This window comes from Lissotriton helveticus, chromosome 6 (assembly GCF_964261635.1).
Source record: "Lissotriton helveticus chromosome 6, aLisHel1.1, whole genome shotgun sequence".
Taxonomy (NCBI): Eukaryota; Metazoa; Chordata; class Amphibia; order Caudata; family Salamandridae; genus Lissotriton; species Lissotriton helveticus.
The window spans coordinates 346,022,223-346,043,305 of NC_136067.1; positions in this window are offsets into that span (position 1 = coordinate 346,022,223).

Here is a 21,083-nt window from a genome sequence, read left to right on the forward strand (position 1 = left end):
TGGTTCTTTTAAAATCTGGTTTTATTAGATCATAAAGGGGTTTGACCCTTTCTGCGTAATTTGCAATGTATGTTCTTCCGAAATTTAGGAAGCCTAGAATTGACTGTAGGTTTTTTAGTGTTCTAGGTGCTTGGAGTACGGCACATTTCTCTAGGAAATTGTCAGCCAGGCTTTTGCCTTCACTTGATAATTCATATCCTAAGAACAGGACTGTTAGATGGGCAATTCTAGATTTTTTAAAGTTGAATTTGTAACCCTCTGCTGCGAACCCAAGTATTATGGTGTTCACTCTCTTCAAGTGAGTATCCAAGTCATCATCTGTTAGGTATATGTCATCGACATAAGATAATGCTTCGTCATCATATGTTTGTAGTAATTCTGTTACTCTCGCTTAGAATACTCCTGGGCTGTTCTTGAACCCTTGGGGTAACCGACAGAATTGTTTTTGAGCGCCATTTAGACAAATATCTGCTCTCTGGTGCTATATTTTGACAAAAGAATCCATTAGAGATGTCTAATGTTGTTTTGTATTTTTTGCGCACTATGTTATTCATTAGCGCTGCACTATGCGAGTTTTGCACTGCAAAAGTTTTGCAACATGAGTTAAGGTGTCTGTAATCCAAAACTAGACGATATGAATTGTCTGGTTTGGAGACAGGAAACAAAGGGTTGTTCATTTGTGAGGTGCAAGTTTCAATCACCCCCTGGTATTCTAGTTGATCTAGGATTTCTTTTACCTGTTTTTTAGCTTCTTGCTTAATTGGGTACTGTCTTTGTGCAGTAGGTTGTGATTTTAACTGGATTTTGGGAGGAGGAGAGTCCTCATCCCATCCTACGTGATTTTTATATAAAGCAGGAGCTTGAGCTACTGCCCACTTTCTAGCAAGTGTGTATTTTTTATGAATTGGGATATGATTTGAGAAGGCAGGCATAATTATTTCTTCGCCATGAGGGCAGTCCCTGACAAACTCTGGTGGCCAGTCTTTTTCAGCTAGAAGGATGTCATAGCCCTTGGAGAGATTATCCCAAAATAGTCCCCTTATTTTTCTAGTCTTATCCCCTTCTATACGTAAAGTTATTTCATATATTTTGTGAGGTTTGCTAACTCTGGTGTCTGCAGTTTCCACTTGAAGGTATTCATTCGTGTCCACTGTCTCCAGATGATTCATAAGGACTTTGCGAGCTATGCTCACTTCTGCTGCGCTGTCTAGCATTGTCTGAGCCCATTCTCCGTTTTTCAGTTGTGTCCTCAGTATTCTCGGCATTGTTAACTACTTTAATACTGGCTACCTTCTTTTTTGGAAATTGTAATTTCTTATTTGGATGAGCAGGTTCCTTGTCTTTGGACTTGACGTGCCCTTCCCTGGGTTCCGATCGTCCTCTTCTTTCCGATTTCTGCGAGGAAGTCTGAAAAGATTGAGAGGGACGTGTATCAAAATCTTGATATCTATCCGGTTTCTTTATATTATCCCTATTTCTAAGGTTGTATTTTTTCACAGAGGGTTCACTTTGGGGAGACTTGGGTCCTTGGTAAGGAGATCTTTCTCTCCGCCGAGGAGACCTTCCTCTGGACTGGAATCTCTTTTCTTTTGGATTGGATTGTTTGTTTCCATCCCAGTTCTTCTTTTGACTGTTTAGATTATTTTTAATAAATATTTTTTCAGGACTTTCAATCAGTTGGGGTTTTACTGGTATTCCACCTAAACTATCTCTACCTAGTTCCTCATAGGATTTTTCTATAATTCTGGCAATTTCAGCTGGTTTGTCTGCTATATCTGTTTCTTTTAACCTTTGGCGGATCGCCACGTTTGCTGCTTCTCCCTTTATATTGGCTAGTAATATAGCCGAGACCTGCTTGAAGTCTTTCAGTAATTTCATACCAAGAGTTAAAGCGGGTTCTGGACCGTATTCGTCTTGAATTTGTTTTAGCACATCTGGTATTACCGAAATGGATGGAACACCATGCGTTTTTGTGTAAATGGAAGCAAAGACTGTACCCCAAGTGTCACAGTCCTCCACGTGTGGTGCGATTCCCATTGGAAGACAGATAGTCAGAATCCTGTGTTTATCCACAGGAGTGGTGTCTGGAAACACCGCCTCTATTTGGGTGATTTTTTGTGCTAACCAGAATGGTATTTGTTCCCTTTTAGCTGGTACTTTACCTAGGCAGGACTGTATGTTCTGTGGTGTAATTTTATTTGTGTTCCCCTGATGAGGGGTCAGCTGTGGAATTGTAATTGCTGGTTGGATTGTTGAAGTCCGCATTACATATTGGACTAATTGTCTATGTACTTTTATTAATTGTTTTAGTTGTATTAGAAGATCTGCTGCAGACATTCTTTCGATGTCTGGATGTGGTGTGTATCCGGCTAGGACCGGCCACGTTGCTCCTGGTCTACCTAATGGACCGAGCCTGGTGATGTGATTGTTGTGTTTTAGGGCGCCATTAAACAAGAGCGCGTGCTCTTGAAATTTAAGTGGTACTTCCACCTCCTCAAAAGGAGTGTATTCATCAGGAGGTTCCTCTGTTTTGTAATAGTGGAAGACCTTTGTTACAGCATTTGCTGCTGGAAAGTGTATCCATGAATAGAATACCTCTGTCTGCCGATATTCGTGTGCCTCTATTACGAATATGACTGTGCCACCTCTAGGTGTCAGTCCATTTTCTATAAGTTTTAAAGTTATAGATTTCCTTTTGTTGACCGGGATGAGTATTATATCCGGGTCTGCTTCTTGCATAGTATTATCAGCTGCTACGAGTTCAGCTGCTACTCTAGCTATCTCTCTTTCTTCTTCAGTGTCTGACATTCTACTGTCAGGAAGGTTATTTTGTTTGTTTGCAGATCAGGTTTCTTATGGAAACAAAGTTTAGATGCACAATATTTTGGAACAGTGTATCCTTCAACGTTGACTAAACCAAGAACCATACATAGGAGTTTCCTCCTGCGAGGTTTGGCGGATATGACCTTTCACCCACTCCAGACGTCTTTGGAGTATTATGGGAAAAAAGGGGTCTGAGTGAAAAAGCACGACTGAGTTACTCTAATGTCTTGCGTTAGTTTTATCGCCTTTCCAAACGTTTGGGCGCCATGTAGTGTAGTTCCTATTATCCCAATAGGCTCTGCGCATTGGAATAATACCTTCAATAGTATAGACGTTAACTAGGTCTTCTATTGTCGATATTAGACTTAAAGTTTTGGGTTTGCCAGCTAGCTCAGAGTTCACTAGAAACTTTCTCGAATAGGCAAGGAGGAGTTGAACCTCCCTGGATAGACAAGAAGGGATTTAGTTTCTGACAACCATAGAACATGACAACTTTGCTCTCCCCTAATCAAGAGTGTATCTCTAGAGTCGTGTGAAAACAAAAGACAACTTATTTTACTCAGTCAGTACGTGCATTCTTAGTCTCACCAGATTGTAGAGAAAAGGAAGAGACGGGCGTGTTCAATAAAAGATGTTATTTATTGATCAGTCTCTTTTCTCATACAAGAGAAATGGATCGATATTATCGCAATACTTATGGTTAAGTAAAGTGCATACAATAAAAGCAGAAGTATAAAATAATACTGTAAAAACATTTATATGGTTTCTAAGCCATAAGGTGGTTTAAAATGGATAAAATAGATACATACACATATACATTTGACTAATCGTACTCAACTGGTGTTTCTAACTACGCCTACCCCGGTGTACCTGACCTAAGCCTAATACGTGTGCGGGAATAGAAAGTAGCAGTTTAAGTTAAGTTTGTTTTGCCAAGTGACTGACTCAAGAATTCTCTGCAAGGGGTTATTCAGTTCTGTACCTGGAATCTAGGATGAATGAGGGATGGTATCTCTCGTTTCTGGTCTCGATATTCCAGGCTGCCTGCGAGGGCTACCCGGAAGCGCCGGAGCTGGATTTCTCGGCAGGAGAAAGCAGCGTCTCGTTCTCAGCGCGTCAGGAAGGCGGGGCTGCGCCAGCGGGGTCTGCTCTGCTCTGGGCTTCGGCAAGTCTGGCTGCTCCGATCTCGTCACCACCGCGTGTGTTTGCTTAAGGCAATACCGGTAATATTTATACCTGTAAGGTGCCGAGATTGGCGTAAGGATGGACATAGATACGTCAATAAGGATGTCATACGACTTGGTCGTTAGCACATTCTTTTGCTGAAGTTCTCGATGAAATCAAAACAATGGCCGCAGGGTTTTTCCCAGGTTGTCATAGGTTTGATTTGTTTTGAGAACTCCGTATGCCTTATCAGGGGCTGGAGGAATATCGCTTGTCTAATTAGATGGCAAGCGTTATGACCTAATCAGATAACACGTTCCTGTGCCGTAGTGTGGCTTAATCAGATAACGGTTTCTGCATCATGGGATGGCTGCTAGTTAACTTGTTAACCAGAACAGGGTCAGGAATAGGGGGATCGATACAGAACCTATAAGAATACATCACATTCCCTGCAGCAGACACTGAGCTCACCCACACAAATGAGATATCATTTTTATCAGGAGACTTTGGAGAATGTGGTGTCAGTGAAAGTTTGTGGACCAATGAAGATTCCAGAACTTTCCACACAGAAAGGTGGGGAAATGTGATTTTAATGACAACATTTGAGGTTTGCAAGGGATTTTGGGGAACAGAATCTGGCGGGAGCCACACAAGCCACTCCATCCTGGTTCTCTATGGGTGTCTAGTTTTAAAAAATGTATAGGTTTCCTAGGTTTTCTTGGTGCCGGCAAAGCTAGGGTTAAAAATCTACAGCTTGGCCATTTGCAAAAAAAGGGTCAGTTTTCACTGTATAAGTGTGGTGTGTTCGCTTTGCTTTTTGGGCCGGTTCCTGTCGCAGGCACTAGGCCTACCCGCAAAAGTGAGGTACCATTTTTATCAAGAGACTTAGAGGAACACAGAATTGTAGAGCAACTGGTTTTACCTATTGAATTTCCATGCATTACTACCTTCCAAATGTACGACAATGTGCAAAAAAGAAGTCACTTTGAAAAATGTCCTATAATTCATGTTCTAGTATGGGTAACCACAATTTCAGAGATGTGCAAATAGCTAGTATTTCTAAACTCTATATTTTGTTCCCATTTCAAAAATACATAGGTGTCTTTGATACCTATTTTTCACTCTTTATATTTTACCAAATGAATTGCTATATTCCCGGTACACAATAAAAAACCCTGGCTCTGGGTTCCTCGTGTTCTTGGTCCAGCCGATGTACCAGTATATTGCTTTCAAAATCTGTCATACTTAGAAGAAGTTACAGGTGAATAAGTTGGCACAAATGGCTGTTTTTTCAACTAATTTTCAATCTTTCTTAATTTCAACTGCTATTTTCTATAAAAAAAAACTTGAAGGATCTACACAAAGACCCCTTGTTAAATTCAGAATGTTGTCTATGTTTCAGAAATGTATAGCTTTCCCAGATCCATTATTGCTGTCACACCCACTTCTACCACTAACTAGAAGGAGTTTGAAAGCACAAAAAGTAGCAAAAATAGGCTATGTCACAGTAAAATGCCAAAACTGTGCAAAACATTTTGATGCTCTGACAAAAGTCGGCCTGTCTCTGAAAGCTGGGAAGATCGTGAATTCAGCACCACAAACCCTTTGTTGATACCATTTGCAGGGAAAAAAACAGACGCTTTCTTCTTCAGCACGTTGACCCCATTTTAAAGAAAACAACTACATTTAGCTGTATTTGGCTAATTTCTGAGTCCCCTCCAGTAGAATCCACAAACCCTGGGTACCTTTAGAATCCTCAGGGTGTGGGGAAAAAAGGGCGCAAATTTGATGTGGATTCCTTATGTGGCCAAAAGGTACAGGGGCCTAAGTACAAACTACCCAAAATAGCCAAAAAAGGCTTAGCACATGGGGTAATGGCCTTGCAGCGAAGGGGTTAAACAAATAATTAATAAAAAAATTACCAATTTTAACATTATTTGCCAATTAAAAACTCTAACATGTAGTAAAAAACGTTCTCCCCTACAATCCAAAACCACCCCAAGAAACTTAAAATAATACTGGGAAAACCCCCCAAAATAAATAAAAAAAACATATAATACTCAGGGCCTGATTATGACTTTGGCGCAGCAGTGATGGCAAAATGCTGCCTCTTCTGCGCAATAGACGTGCAAGCACCGCCGATGGTGTTACAAGTTGCACATTTGATTCTGACTGCCTGATTACATTGGATACTCACATTTCTCTATGGGAGCTTGTGTGCTGTCCATAAACCGTCCGTAATACAGGCTCCCATAAAGAAATAGGTGTGTGTGTAAAGACCTGCTCCCTGTGACAGACACCCCATGGTGCCTGCCACATGCATGCATTTAAAGGACGGCCCCCTAGGTCCCCCTTGGCCACCAACCATAGGCTGTGGAGGCAAGAGGGCCCAGCTAGGGCCACCTAAAGTTGCTTTCCAACAGCTTTTCCATGTTGGAAAGGCTGGCACAGAAAGGAAGCTTTTCAACCAACATTGTAATCACCCCCAAAATGTTTTATTTGTCTGGTGCATCATGAAGGGTGATACAATGAAATTACATCTTCCTGTTCTGCTCTTTCTCTGACACCTAAGAATGTGATGTTGTCTTGACAGCTTCTGTCTTCAAGGTTAATCTTTTTTGTGTAGGTTCCACAACTCTTACTCTCAATCAGGAGCTCTGTGAAGCTGTTCGAATGTATCCTACATAACATTCAATCTGGATTCTGTCATATCCAGCCTGTGGCAATATCAGATCTAAATGATTTATTTTCACCAGTAGTTTCTGAAGCACTGCTTTTCACTGAACCTGTGGTAACCTAAATCATGGTCAATTCCTTCATCAGTGAATCTAATGTAATCTCTGACATTTTGATGGGCACTGTAGGTGTGTGGGACGACTTCTGCTTGCTAGCAACCCCTTCAGTGAATTGGAGCTGTGTTGGTAATTTTTGTTTAGATATGTGGTATAACAATTCTAGAAAATTAACCCCATTCAGGGCAATGAGCCCCATTCAGGACAATGGAGCACGTTGTTCTACTGCAGTAGTTTAACAAAGTAATTTGTAATGGGGAAAAGCTGCCAAAATATAGGTGAAATATTGTGTTCTAAAGTTGCCCAGATGTCACATTCTAAATGTGTTTCCAGTAGCCCATCTGGCAGAACATACACCCAGTAAAAGAGGGATCAAGTAGAGGTGGCATGACTGTTAATTTAATACTGCAAAAAATTAGGAGAGTGTAGAGCTCCTCAAAGAGACAATGAACAATAAATGTCAACATATATTACATTTCTGCACTGAGCAGTATTAGGGTAAGACACAGAATAAACTATTAAGTCCCAAGGAACTAGTCTTACTCACAAATGAATTCACAAAAACACCAGATCATTTAGTAATGTAAGCTCATTTTAGTGTACAGCCAGTTCGAAGATGGCCACTATATTCATGATGCTGTTCAGCAATATGACCTACTGGGCTGATCATCTGCACTTCTTTCTTTGTTGTGGTATCCATGTCTTCCCTCCCTCGCCTGCCAATCAGTTGGGACAGTTTACTATACAAGTAGGAGAATGTCTCCAAGGTTAGTTGGACAGGACCTCACTCCTGGTTTTTTCCTCGTTCCTTGGTGATAGTGGGTAAATGAGGATGGAATGGTCAACCTTACTGGAAGAACATTTGCTCCATTGGGTATGGAAGTGCCTTCAGAGGGTGTGCAGGGCAATGAATTCACCATTTATTATTCTCCGAGTGCATCCCTATCCTGGCATGTGTAGAAAGGAATTGGAGTGAAGTGAGCACTCCATGCTGTGACAGCAATGGTACCATCACTGGCTTTGTGCTGCATGGAGGGCTAATCCTGGTGCAAATTTGAAGTGGATCTTGGTGCCTAGGAGCCTCCCACACAGTTGTAGCTATCCAAAACATCAATAAGGCTTCCATTATGTCTGCAACAATATCAACAATGTAAGCCCTTGATAAATCTGTTCCCAGGAGCCCTGCTTTTTGAGTCCCTGAAACAAGAAAAAAGTGGTCAATCACTTGACCATTAGGGAACAGTTCCAGTCCCAAGGTGTCAAAAGGAGGCTGGAGTCATTGAGTCCTGGAGTGAAACCTTTTCTTGCAGAAGGAGTGAGGAGACAGGAGTCTTCTTCCAGCAGCGTTATTCTGTTGAAAGCTTCTATGTTCCAGGACCGTTCTGAAGAGGTGCCAGATTTATCCTGTGCACTAGCCAGTGATTGTGGAAACCCTGCTTCTCAATTATATCTAGATTCTAGAAGTACCACCACCTCCGTTTGCAGCATGTCCTCTTAGCCCAACTGTAAACATACCCTGAAGCCCGTGTTCAAAATGGCAGAACCCCCTTTGCTACCAGGTAGGCCGATCTTCAGCTCCTTAGCTACTGCCCTATTTAAATGCTATGGTTCTCTCCCTCACTGTACTACAGCCCAGCTGCCTATAAGGGTACTGTGAATGACTAAGAGAAGCCCTCCCACAATAGAGATAGTGTTAAGAAGGTCCTTTGTTCTGCCAACTGTTACTGTCCACTGCCAGAGAGCTAAGCCCTGCTACGTGGTCAGCAGTTAACACCACGTTGGCCTGCCTGAGCTCAGAAGCAGTATATTGCCTTCTGATCATTTCTTTTCAATTTCACTAATACCATTTCGGACCAGAGCACAAGAACTGTGGCACTGAATATGAGTGCCACAATGCACACAGTCCTAAAACTAACAAAAATAAGGTCCAGAGAAAGGCAAAATATCTGGGATGACCATGCATAAAAGGTAAATCTGCTACAGAGCCAAATTTAGTACTGCACTATATCAGCATGGCACAACACACTCTCACTTTGTGATGCCTTTGTGTGAAGCTCAGTTCAGTTTTCACACTCGCTAATGACATTGTGGCCCACTGAGAATGTGCAATGCCTGTGTTAAATATATTTGAGGAGTCTCATTGGCCTGCCTGGTCAGTAGAGACTCTTGCCTCCATTCCCTTTGCAGAGGGCCACCCAGCATATATAGATATTCAAGGCCACCTGGTGGGGGTCTATGTGCCTTCCATGCATCTGCCAACGGGGGTGAAGTACATAAGGCACAAGTGAATGCTGAGCAGGTGCTTTCCTTTTTTTGGAACCTCAGTATTATTTTTTGTATACTGAAACAAACTCCCAAACATAGGTTAAATTCAATCAAATAAATCAATGTCCCTAATGCTTAGCACATTTTCTACTACTGCCTGGAGGCCGTTGATTGCTTTACCTACCTGCATCTGCCACATCTTGAATAGTGTAACTAAGCAGGAAAATTCAGTTGTTGTTAAGGTGACCATCACTGTCATCCGGTCATCTGGTGATGGACAGATTTTCAGGTCATGGATTTAGATCAGCAGAGTCAACTTAGGACCTTATTACGAGTATTAGTGTCCATGGACCTCAGACATGCGGGATGCAGTGATGACGGTCCAGTCACTGCCGCACCGGTTGATTCGACCACTGTATTATAAGTTTAGCAGTTGGACCACCACTTGACCACTGCAACTACCAGGGAACCACGGGGAATATTATCAAGTAAGGGCGTTACATTATCGCCGCTTTTATCGGCAGGAAACTGCCGATAAAGCGGCGATAATGGGCTTGATAATATGCTCTATGAATTCCAAACGAAGCCCATGTTAGATGTGAAGACATCTAACATGGGCTTCGATTGAAATTGGCTGTTTTTTCAACTAATTTTCAATCTTTCTTAATTTCAACTGCTATTTTCTATAAAAAAAAACTTGAAGGATCTACACAAAGACCCCTTGTTAAGTTCAGAATGTTGTCTATGTTTCAGAAATGTATAGCTTTTCCAGATCCATTATTGCTGTCACACCCACTTCTACCACTAACTAGAAGGAGTTTGAAATCACAGAAAGTAGCAAAAATAGGCTATGTCCCAGTAAAATGCCAAAACTGTGCAAAACATTTTGATACTCTGACAAAACTCGGCCTGTCTCTGAAAGCTGGGAAGATGGTGAACTTAGCACCAAAATCCCTTTGTTGATACCATTTGCAGGGAAAAAAACAGACGCTTTCTTCTTCAGCACGTTGACCCCATTTTAAAGAAAACAACTACATTTAGCTGTATTTGGCTAATTTCTGAGTCCCCTCCAGTGGAATCCACAAACCCTGGGTACCTTTAGAATCCTCAGGGTGTGGGGAAAAAAGGCCGCAAATTTGATGTGGATTCTTTATGTGGCCAAAAGGTACAGGGTCCTATGTACAAACTACCCCAAATAGCCAAAAAAGGCTTAGCACATGGGTAATGGCCTTGCAGCGAAGGGGTTAAACAAATAATTCAATAAAAAATTACCAATTTTAACATTATTTGCCAATTAAAAACTCTAACAAGTAGTAAAAAACGTTCTCCCCTACAATCCCAAACCACCCCAAGAAACTTAAAATAATACTGGGAAAACCCCCCAAAATAAATAAAAAAAAACATAAAATACTCAGGGCCTGATTATGACTTTGGCGCAGCTGTGATGGCAAAATGCTGCCTCTTCTGCGCCAAAGACGTGCAAGCACCGCCGATGGTGTTACAAGTTGCACATTTGATTCTGACTGCCTGATTACATTGGATACTCACATTTCTCTATAGGAGCTTGTGTGATGTCCATAAACCGTCCGTAATACAGGCTCCCATAAAGAAATAGGTGTGTGTGTAAAGCCCTTCTCCCTGTGACAGACACACCATGGTGGCTGCCACATGTATGCATTTAAAGGACGGCCCCCTAGGTACCCCTTGGCCACCAACCATAGGCTGCGGAGGCAATAGGGCCCAGCTAGGGCCACCTAAAGTTGCTTTCCAACAGCTTCTCCATGTTGGAAAGGCTGGCACAGAAAGGAGGCTTTTCAACCAACATTGTAATCACCCCCAAAATGTTTGATTTGTCTGGTGCATCATGAAGGGTGATACAATGAAATTACATCTTCCTGTTCTGCTCTTTCTCTGACACCTAAGAATGTGATGTTGTCTTGACAGCTTCTGTCTTCAAGGTTAATCTTTTTTGTGTAGGTTCCACAACTCTTACTCTCAATCAGGAGCTCTGTGAAGCTGTTCGAATGTATCCTACATAACATTCAATCTGGATTCTGTCATATCCAGCCTGTGGCAATATCAGATCTAAATGATTTATTTTCACCAGTAGTTTCTGAAGCACTGCTTTTCACTGAATCAATGGTAACCTTAATCATGGTCAATTCCTTCATCAGTGAATCTAATGTAATCTCTGACATTTTGATGGGTACTGTAGGTGTGTGCGACGACTTCTGCTTGCTAGCAACCCCTTCAGTGAATTGGAGCTGTGTTGGTAATTTTTGTTTAGATATGTGGTATAACAATTCTAGAAAATTAACCCCATTCAGGGCAATGAGCCCCATTCAGGACAATGGAGCACGTTGTTCTACTGCAGTAGTTTAACAAAGTAATTTGTAATGGGGAAAAGCTGCCAAAATATAGGTGAAATATTGTGTTCTAAAGTTGCCCAGATGTCACATTCTAAATGTGTTTCCAGTAGCCCATCTGGTAGAACATACACCCAGTAAAAGAGGGATCAAGTAGAGGTGGCATGACTGTTAATTTAATACTGCAAAAAATTAGGAGAGTGTAGAGCTCCTCATAGAGACAATGAACAATAAATGTCAACATATATTACATTTCTGCACTGAGCAGTATTAGGGTAAGACACAGAATAAACTATTAAGTCCCAAGGAACTAGTCTTACTCACAAATGAATTCACAAAAACACCAGATCATTTAGTAATGTAAGCTCATTTTAGTGTACAGCCAGTTCGAAGATGGCCACTATATTCATGATGCTGTTCAGCAATATGACCTACTGGGCTGATCATCTGCACTTCTTTCTTTGTTGTGGTATCCATTTCTTCCCTCCCTCGCCTGCCAATCAGTTGGGACAGTTTACTATACAAGTAGGAGAATGTCTCCAAGGTTAGTTGGACAGGACCTCACTCCTGGTTTTTTCCTCGTTCCTTGGTGATAGTGGGTAAATGAGGATGGAATGGTCAACCTTACTGGAAGAACATTTGCTCCATTGGGTATGGAAGTGCCTTCAGAGGGTGTGCAGGGCAATGAATTCACCATTTATTATTCTCCGAGTGCATCCCTATCCTTGCATGTGCAGAAAGGAATTGGAGTGAAGTGAGCACTCCATGCTGTGACAGCAATGGTACCATCACTGGCTTTGTGCTGCATGGAGGGCTAATCCTGGTGCAAATTTGAAGTGATCTTGGTGCCTAGGAGCCTCCCACACAGTTGTAGCTATCCAAAACATCAATAAGGCTTCCATTATGGCTGCAACAAGATCAACAATGTAAGCCCTTGATAAATCTGTTCCCAGGAGCCCTGCTTTTTGAGTCACTGAAACAAGAAAAAAGTGGTCAATCACTTGACAATTAGGGAACAGTTCCAGTCCCAAAGTGTCAAAAGGAGGCTGGAGTCATTGAGTCCTGGAGTGAACCCTTTTCTTGCAGAAGGAGTGAGGAGACAGGAGTCTTCTTCCAGCAGCGTTATTCTGTTCTATTCTATTCTATTCTATACGGAATTTGTTAAGCGCACGGGCACCCTGGGGTTTCATGGCGCTGAAGAAAGCAGAAGGTAGAAGGGAAGTTAGGGCGCAGATGGTATAATGCCCTAACCGTACGCTTGTTTAAATAGCCAGGTCTTCAAGGCTCGTCTGAACTCAGTCAGCTTGGTGCAGCTCCGGATGGACAAGGGCAAGGAGTTCCAGGTCTTAGGGGCGAGATGTGCGAAGCTGGATCCGCCGAAACGTTTCTTTTTGAAAGTCGGCACCGAGAGGAGGGACAGATGGGTGGAGCGAAGCTCACGGGTAGGTTCATATTTGGTAATGAGTTGGTTGATGAACCTGGGGCTCTTTCCATGGAGGGCCTTAAAGATTATACAACCTGTCTTAAAAGTGATCCGATGGGTGATGGGGAGCCAATGGAGGGATGCCAGCAAAGGTTTGGCTGACTTCCTGCGATTGCTCTTAAAAATTAATCTGGCTGCTTGATTTTGAGCAATCTGCAGGCGTTTGGCGATGGTAAGGGGAAGGCCCAGGTAGGTGGAGTTGGAGAAATCTAACCGGGAAAGAACCAGTGCGATTACCACCTGGATGAGGGCAGAGTTGGTGAGCAGGTGAGCGATCTTTTTGATCTTTCTTAGCTGAAAGAAACAGGAGGAAATCACAGTTCCAACCTGGGTCTTCAGTGAGAGATCGGCACTGAGAGTGACCCCAAGACTTTTGGCCGATTGGGAGGGGGATGGAGGAGCACCTAGCGAGGGTGGCCAGAAGTGGGGCCCCCAACTGAGTGCACTGTTGCTGGGGAGTACTAACTCAGTTTTTCCTGGGTTCAATTTAAGGTGGTTCCGATCCATCCAGCTCTGGATGTGCAGCATGGTCTTTTGGAATTCCTCAACAGAGTCCGGAGAGTTGAGGGAGAATACCAGCTGCAAATCGTCTGCGTAGTTGAATATGGTGACCTTTCTATTTTTTAGGGAGTGCAGTAGGGGTTTGAGATAAAGATTAAAAAGGAGGGGGGACAGAGAGGATCCCTGTGGGACACCGCAAGTGGTAGGAAGTGTGGGGGCTGTGAAGTTCTCCAGCTTTACAGCCTGGGATCTATCCGCCAGGAATGACTTAATCCAAGAGAGTGCCGCGCCGCTAAGGCCTGCTTGTTCGACACGGTGTAAAAGTATGGTGTGGTCCACCGTGTCGAACGCGGCCGATAGATCGAGTAGCACGAGGGCCTGATGGATTCCACTATCGGCATTGGTCCTTAGGATGTTCTGCACGGCGAGGATCACCGCCTCGGTGGAGTGGGCCTGGCGGAATCCCGCTTGGTTGGGTTCCAAGTAGTCAGACATTTCGATGAAGTTGGATAAGCAGCTGGTTACGTGCGTTTCCAGTAGCTTAGCGCCGTAAGGGAGGAGGGAAATGGGGCGGTAATTAGAGAGGTTGGAGGGATCGGCGCCTGGTTTCTTGATAAGAGGGACCAGGATGGCCTTTTTGAAGGAGTCAGGTACTATTCCCCGTGACAGGGAGGTGTTCAGGGTAGGGAGAATGCCCTGGGGGAGTGCAGTGTAGACTTCTTTTAGGATGTGCGGAGGACAGGGATCGTTGGGTGAGCCTGATTTCACTCGGTTCATTAACTCCAGTAATTTGGGTGGTTCGATGGGGGGGATGTCTTGAAGAGTGTTAGGATTTCTGCAAATGTCCAAGTCGTCTGTTACAGCATAGTTGGTTTGGATGCTGGTTTTTATGGTGTCAATTTTCTCCTTAAAGAAGTTGTTGAACATGTTGCACTTGTCCTGTGAGGCAGGTTGAGAGGGAGAGGTTCTGGTGTCATTACATAGGTCGTTGACGACTCTGAAGATTTCCTGAGATTTGTTTTTGGCGTTGGAAATTTTTTCAGAGAAGAAGGAGGCTTTGGCAGATAAGATAGATGCATTATAATTTTTCCGGGCTGTCTTGTAAAGTGCTCTGTCAGCGGCAAGGTAGCCGTGTCTCCACTTTCTCTCCAGTTGACGGAGTTCTAATTTCTGCTTTTTTAGGTCGGCAGAGAACCATTTGTGGGCGTCCATACGACGGGCGCGGGAGAACTTGGTAAGGGGAGCATGATCATTGCATGCCGAGAAGAGCCATTCGGTATATGCTTTGTCCATCAGATTGATGTCTGTACCGGGGGTAGGGATGGAGTTGGTCAGGGTGAGGAGGAAATCTTGGAGATTTAAGGATCTCCATTTCCTGACTAACCCCCCCGGAGGTGCATGGTTGTTAAGGTGACCCTGGATGGTGATCGAGAATTGTAATAAGTGGTGGTCAGACCAAATGCATGGTGATGCCGTAGGGCAGGAGGTGGGAATATTGTAAGACCAGATGTGGTCTAGGATATGTCCTTTTTCATGGGTGGGGATCAAGACATGTTGGCGGAGATTTAAGTTGGAGAGGAGTTCAAAAAGTTCTGTGGCGTGAGGCCCAGCTTCCGGATCGTTGTACCAGTAATTGAAATCTCCTATGACCATGACCTTGTCATAGTCGACGACTAGACCAGCTATTTGCTCAGACAAGGAGGTAGGAAAGGAGGGCATAGATGTAGGTGGCCGGTATATCAGTGTTAGCACCATGGTGCCAGTCTCCGTGTCGGATTTGATAACTAGGTTATCCGTGTCTGGTAAGTCTAGGGGAGGTAAGATGGAAAATCTGAGGTCTTTATGAATAATGGCGGCGACGCCTGTTGAAAGCTTCTATGGTCCAGGACCGTTCTGAGGAGGTGCCAGATTTATCCTGTGCACTAGCCAGTGATTGTAGAAACCCTGCTTCTCAATTATATCTAGATTCTAGAAGTACCACCACCTCCGTTTGCAGCATGTCCTCTTAGCCCAACTGTAAACATACCCTGAAGCCCGTGTTCAAAATGGCAGAACCCCTTTGCTACCAGGTAGGCCGATCTTCAGCTCCTTAACTACTGCCCTATTTAAATGCTATGATTCTCTCCCTCACTGTACTACAGCCCAGCTGCCTATAAGGGTACTGTGAATGACTAAGAGAAGCCCTCCCACAATAGAGATAGTGTTAAGAAGGTCCTTTGTTCTGCCAACTGTTACTGTCCACTGCCAGAGAGCTAAGCCCTGCTACGTGGTCAGCAGTTAACACCACGTTGGCCTGCCTGAGCTCAGAAGCAGTATATTGCCTTCTGATCATTTCTTTTCAATTTCACTAATACCATTTCGGACCAGAGCACAAGAACTGTGGCTTTGAATATGAGTGCCACAATGCACACAGTCCTAAAACTAACAAAAATAAGGTCCAGAGAAAGGCAAAACATCTGGGATGACCATGCATAAAAGGTAAATTTGCTACAGAGCCAAATTTAGTACTGCACTATATCAGCATGGCACAACACACTCTCACTTTGTGATGCCTTTGTGTGAAGCTCAGTTCAGTTTTCACACTCGCTAATGACATTGTGGCCCACTGAGAATGTGCAATGCCTGTGTTAAATATATTTGAGGAGTCTCATTGGCCTGCCTGGTCAGTAGAGACTCTTGCCTCCATTCCCTTTGCAGAGGGCCACCCAGCATATATAGATATTCAAGGCCACCTGGTGGGGGTCTATGTGCCTTCCATGCATCTGCCAACGTGGGTGAAGTACATAAGGCACAAGTGAATGCTGAGTAGGTGCATTCCTTTTTTGGCCCCTCAGTATTATTTTTTGCATACTGAAACAAACTCCCAAACATAGGTTAAATTCAATCAAATAAATCAATGTCCCTAATGCTTAGCACATTTTCTACTACTGCCTGGAGGCCGTTGATTGCTTTACCTACCTGCATCTGCCACATCTTGAATAGTGTAACTAAGCAGGAAAATTCAGTTGTTGTTAAGGTGACCATCACTGTCATCCTGTCATCTGGTGATGGACAGATTTTCAGGTCATGGATTTAGATCAGCAGAGTCAACTGAGGACCTTATTACGAGTATTAGTGTCCATGGACCTCAGACATGAGGGATGCAGTGATGACGGTCCAGTCACTGCCGCACCGGTTGATTCGACCACTGTATTATAAGTTTAGCAGTTGGACCAACACGTGAACACTGCAACTACCAGGGAACCACGGGGAATATTATCAAGTAAGGGCGTTACATTATCGCCGCATTTATCAGCAGGAAACTGCTGATAAAGCGGCGATAATGGGCTTGATAATATGCTTTATGAATTCCAATCGAAGCCCATGTTAGATGTGAAGATAAAAGCGGCGATAATGTAACGCCCTTACTTGATAATATGCCCCCACATTCCCTAGTGATGGCGCGGCAGTCAAGGGCTCAGAATATGCCGGAGGTGCTGTGCGCCACCACCATGCATATTTTGAGTTTCCCGACAGCAAGCCTTACATAGCGGACACCAACGCCATGTAAAGGCTGGCAGTGGGGAAACAAAGGGGGCCTTACAGTGCCCCCCTTGCACCATGCAAGCAGGGTCATGCAGGGGGCACATGTTGTACCCCACATTGGGCAGTCACCCCCCCCCAGTTCCAGCACAGCATGGACTTCACAGTACATGCCATGCTGGAACGTGCTGTGGTGGTTCCACAGAGGAGGAGTATTCAAGGCTCATTGCCGCGGTACCGTCATGCTGCCCTCCTACCAAGCAACAGTTTGTATAGTAATATGGCAGGTGGCCAGCATCTGGATTTGGTGGTGCGGGAACAGGACCCGCTTCCACACTGCCAAACTCATAATGAGGCCCTGGGGCTTCGCTGTTGGAATGCCGATGTTTTCTCCATCTTAAATTAGCCTCGGGAAGTGCGAGTTTGGTGGGTTGAGTTTGGTGGGTTGGGAGCACCAAACTCTAAAGGATGCCATAGTTACCCATCGCAAATCAAATATTTTACAATAAAGAACTAACTGGCACATTCATCAACGTAGGCTTTTGCGATTCCTTTATTGCGATTATTAAGAAATCGCAAATAAGGAATCGCAAAAGCCTATGCATTTAGGAATCGCTATAAAAATAGCGATTCCTACACATTCCTTAATTGCGACTCTCAAATTGTGAGTCGCTATTCAGTAATGCCGTCCCATTCATTCCTATGGGCCTCCAGACCCATAGGAATGAATTGTAGATTGCATGAGCAATTTGCGAGTATCAGTAGGTACTCGCAAATTGCTGTGCAATTTCAAGGGTGCAAGGGTGTCAAAATGACACCCTGTTGCACCCCCTGAAATTGATCTGTGCACATATGTTGCACACACTCATGCTCTAAGGGCATGTGTTTGCGCAACATGAAATTTTGAAAAATGCACAAAAGTGCATTTTTCAAAGTTTTTGCAAATTACCATGAAGTTCAGTTTCATGGTAATTTACACTCCCTATTAGCGAAATTGCTAATTTTTTTACTTTAATGCATTGCATTTAAAGAATCTCAATTTGGGATTGCTTAAATGCAATCGCAATTTAAGTAATCGCAATTTAGAGAATCCTTAAATTGTGATTTTTGCATTTGGGATGATGCATCCCAAATGCAAAAATACCAGTCGCAAAGGGGCAGATTCTGAGAATCTGCCCATTTACGACCGGTTTTTGCTTTGATGCATGTGGGCGTAAGGGCCTTATTTTTGACGTTGGCGGTCTTGGAGTAGGGCTGCAAGGTAGTCGCCTGGCTCTGAGACCGCCAAAGTCATTAAAGACCCCCAGCAACACTCCAACTTATTTTTACTCTGGTGGGCGGTTCTTTGATGGTCCCCCAGTTGTGCCTTTGAAAAAGGCACTGAAATGGGAGCATCAAAGGCAGTTCCTGCTGGGCCATGCTCTGCAGGAACTGGGGGTGCATGCACACAGGGGGCACAACATGCATGCACCCCATAGCACAAAGGCAACAGATGTTTCCTCACTGCCACACTTTTTATGATGGTCGCACCGCCATGAAAAGTGTGGAGGTGAGGAAACTCTATGCTTGGTTGTGCTCCAGCGGCGCCGCCAGCATATTAGGGGCCTCTAATCATGGATCCCAGGTGACAGCAGCGATCCCGTGGCGGTCCAACTGCCACAGTCCTAATGCAGCAGATGGACCGCAAGTCTGGTTGTCCGCAGACAGCCACCACAGGTTTGGCGGTCCATTCAACAGCCAAACTCGTAGTTAGGGCCTAAGATACGAACTAATAGAATGCCAAATGTGTACACCAAGAACCGTATGTCATCCTATATGGCTCTGTTGGTTGAGAGGTTGCACACTGGAAACAAATGCTTGATCAAAAACAATGCCAAAAACATACCATGTATACATGGAAAATGGTAACCTGGAGTCATGTATATTGTGTTTTTCATCGTTCATACACAAACATGGGCTATCTATGCTTGGAAACGATTAGCTAGCATGAAAGGCCTTCAGTACACAGTCCAGCCTTACACAGCTGAGCGAAAGACAGCACTTCTGTTATTTGCTACTCTATGCCTGGTGAGATAAACTATGCTTTCTTTTAGTCTAAGCTGGAACAGGAGCTGTCACATAGCCTCGCTCGAATTATATTTGCACTGCGGCAGTTAAAACACCAGCTGCTCGTGGCTTCCAGCAGTATGCAGTTTATTTCTTTCAAATCATGCTAGTCAGCGCTTGATGAGAAAACAGTGTACCAAATGATGGCCATTAATATTAATCTGAAGCCACAGATGAGATTGCCACTGAAAATGTAGATGGTGTGCCAGCTAACTCTGACAGAGCCCCTGCGATTTGCAATGCCTGGCTGACAGTTGTGAATACAATGAAATAAAAGGCATGGGGAAGGCAAGCACCTACATGTCATTTCAGCTGACTTAGTACCGATGACACGTTTTAAAGGGCTGTTTGCTGCTGCCTGCCAGATCTTGCACTGCTGGTTCTTTGTACTTCCAAATCACCTTATAATGCAGCAGGTGCTTTATTGGTAAATATGTTCTTGGCAACGTATCAACAAAGGTTGCTTTTTAAGCAGGAAATTCGCTCGAGCTCTGCTTGATCAGCAGACATTGCATTCTCCAGGACTGCAGAATATTGCACGGTTTTTATGCTGAGAATTTGGAAGAATTAGTTAGCATCTTAAGCATTCAGCAAGCACACATGTGTAATGTAATGCTTTGGTGGTTCTATGTCGGTGCTGCCTTATGCATGTTATTGACAAGTACGGGGATAAACGAAAAGAAAATGCGAAAATATCAAGGTGATAAGCATAATGTAAGCATGCCTAAAGTGAAGATATTAAGATAAGCATGCGTGGGTGTGTTACAATGACAAAAACAAAGATAGGGAAGGTGAATCTCCACTAGAGACTCACGATAGACGATAGAGAGCCAATCAGGGTGCTCCGGATCTCTACGAGGCACAGCAATTGCCAAAACGGTAAAAGAGTGCAGCGTCAGGAGAGTACAAATAACTGTGTGGAGAGCTTTGTACTTCACTAAGAGTAGGCAAAAGCAAAAGGTTGGTGTGAGATTCTCATTGAAAAGTGCGTTTGGGGGTAAAAAGGTAGAAACATGAAGAATATTTTGGAGAGACAGGTGGGAGGTGAACCATGAAATGTAAGGTGCCATAGAGAGGAGTGGGAAAGCCCCACCAAGTACTTGAGCCTCAATACAGGAAGATAAGGGTAAAACAACAACTGGCATGGGAGTTTGGATGAGTTTTAAAGAAAGAGGGATGAAGGAGGGAATGAATCACTGGTCTAAAATATGGTAGGAGATACAGTACAGGGAATCACTTTGCAACTAGAATGAGGAAAAAGCAGAAAGGGAGCAGAGAAGAAGCGGGGACAGAACAGAGAAGCAGCACGTGTAAGGGGAAGGGGAGCAGCAGAAGAAAAAGAGCAGAGGTGGATGGGGCACCCTTCTCAGAGAGGACTAGTAGGGGAGCAATTGCGCCATGTGTAAGAGAAGTGGATGACTTATCATAGGGCACACTCTCATCAACGACAGCGACACTGGTCGTGGCAAGAATATTTATAACATAGAAATAATTTAAAGGAAAAGAAAGCAAGAGCACAACTCCCCGCCTGAAGACACCCAGCATGAAGGGTGTGATGGTGGGAGAAGCACCTCCAGCAGGCAGAAAGAAAGCAGTAACAGAGTAGCTCCAGCAAGGCCAGTGACATTTGGTAAGTTTAGTGAGGGCACAATCCAAGATATAAGGGGAGGGTACCAGACCAGAGGTTTTGAAAAAGATGCCCATTAAGCTAACAGGTATATGATCAGGTTGCCTTGAACAGAATGACATTGCCATTCAAGTATTATAGGTATACTGACTTGAGAGTCAGGAATATCACACAAAACAAGGACAAGATGTCCAAGGCCTTAAACTAATTCAGAGAGGGAGCGGTGAATGGTACCACAAAGAAAGATGTCAGAAGAGAGGTGTTAAAGGGGAGTTTTCAAAAGGGGATCTGGAAATGCCACAGGAAAGGGGAAAGAGATCTAATTTGACCATTTAGCCATACAGTAAAGGACTGTGTGATGAGTGAATGAGATCTAGGAAACAGGGAAGGAAATAATATGAAATGGGACGAAGGGGAATTCAAAATAAGAGTAG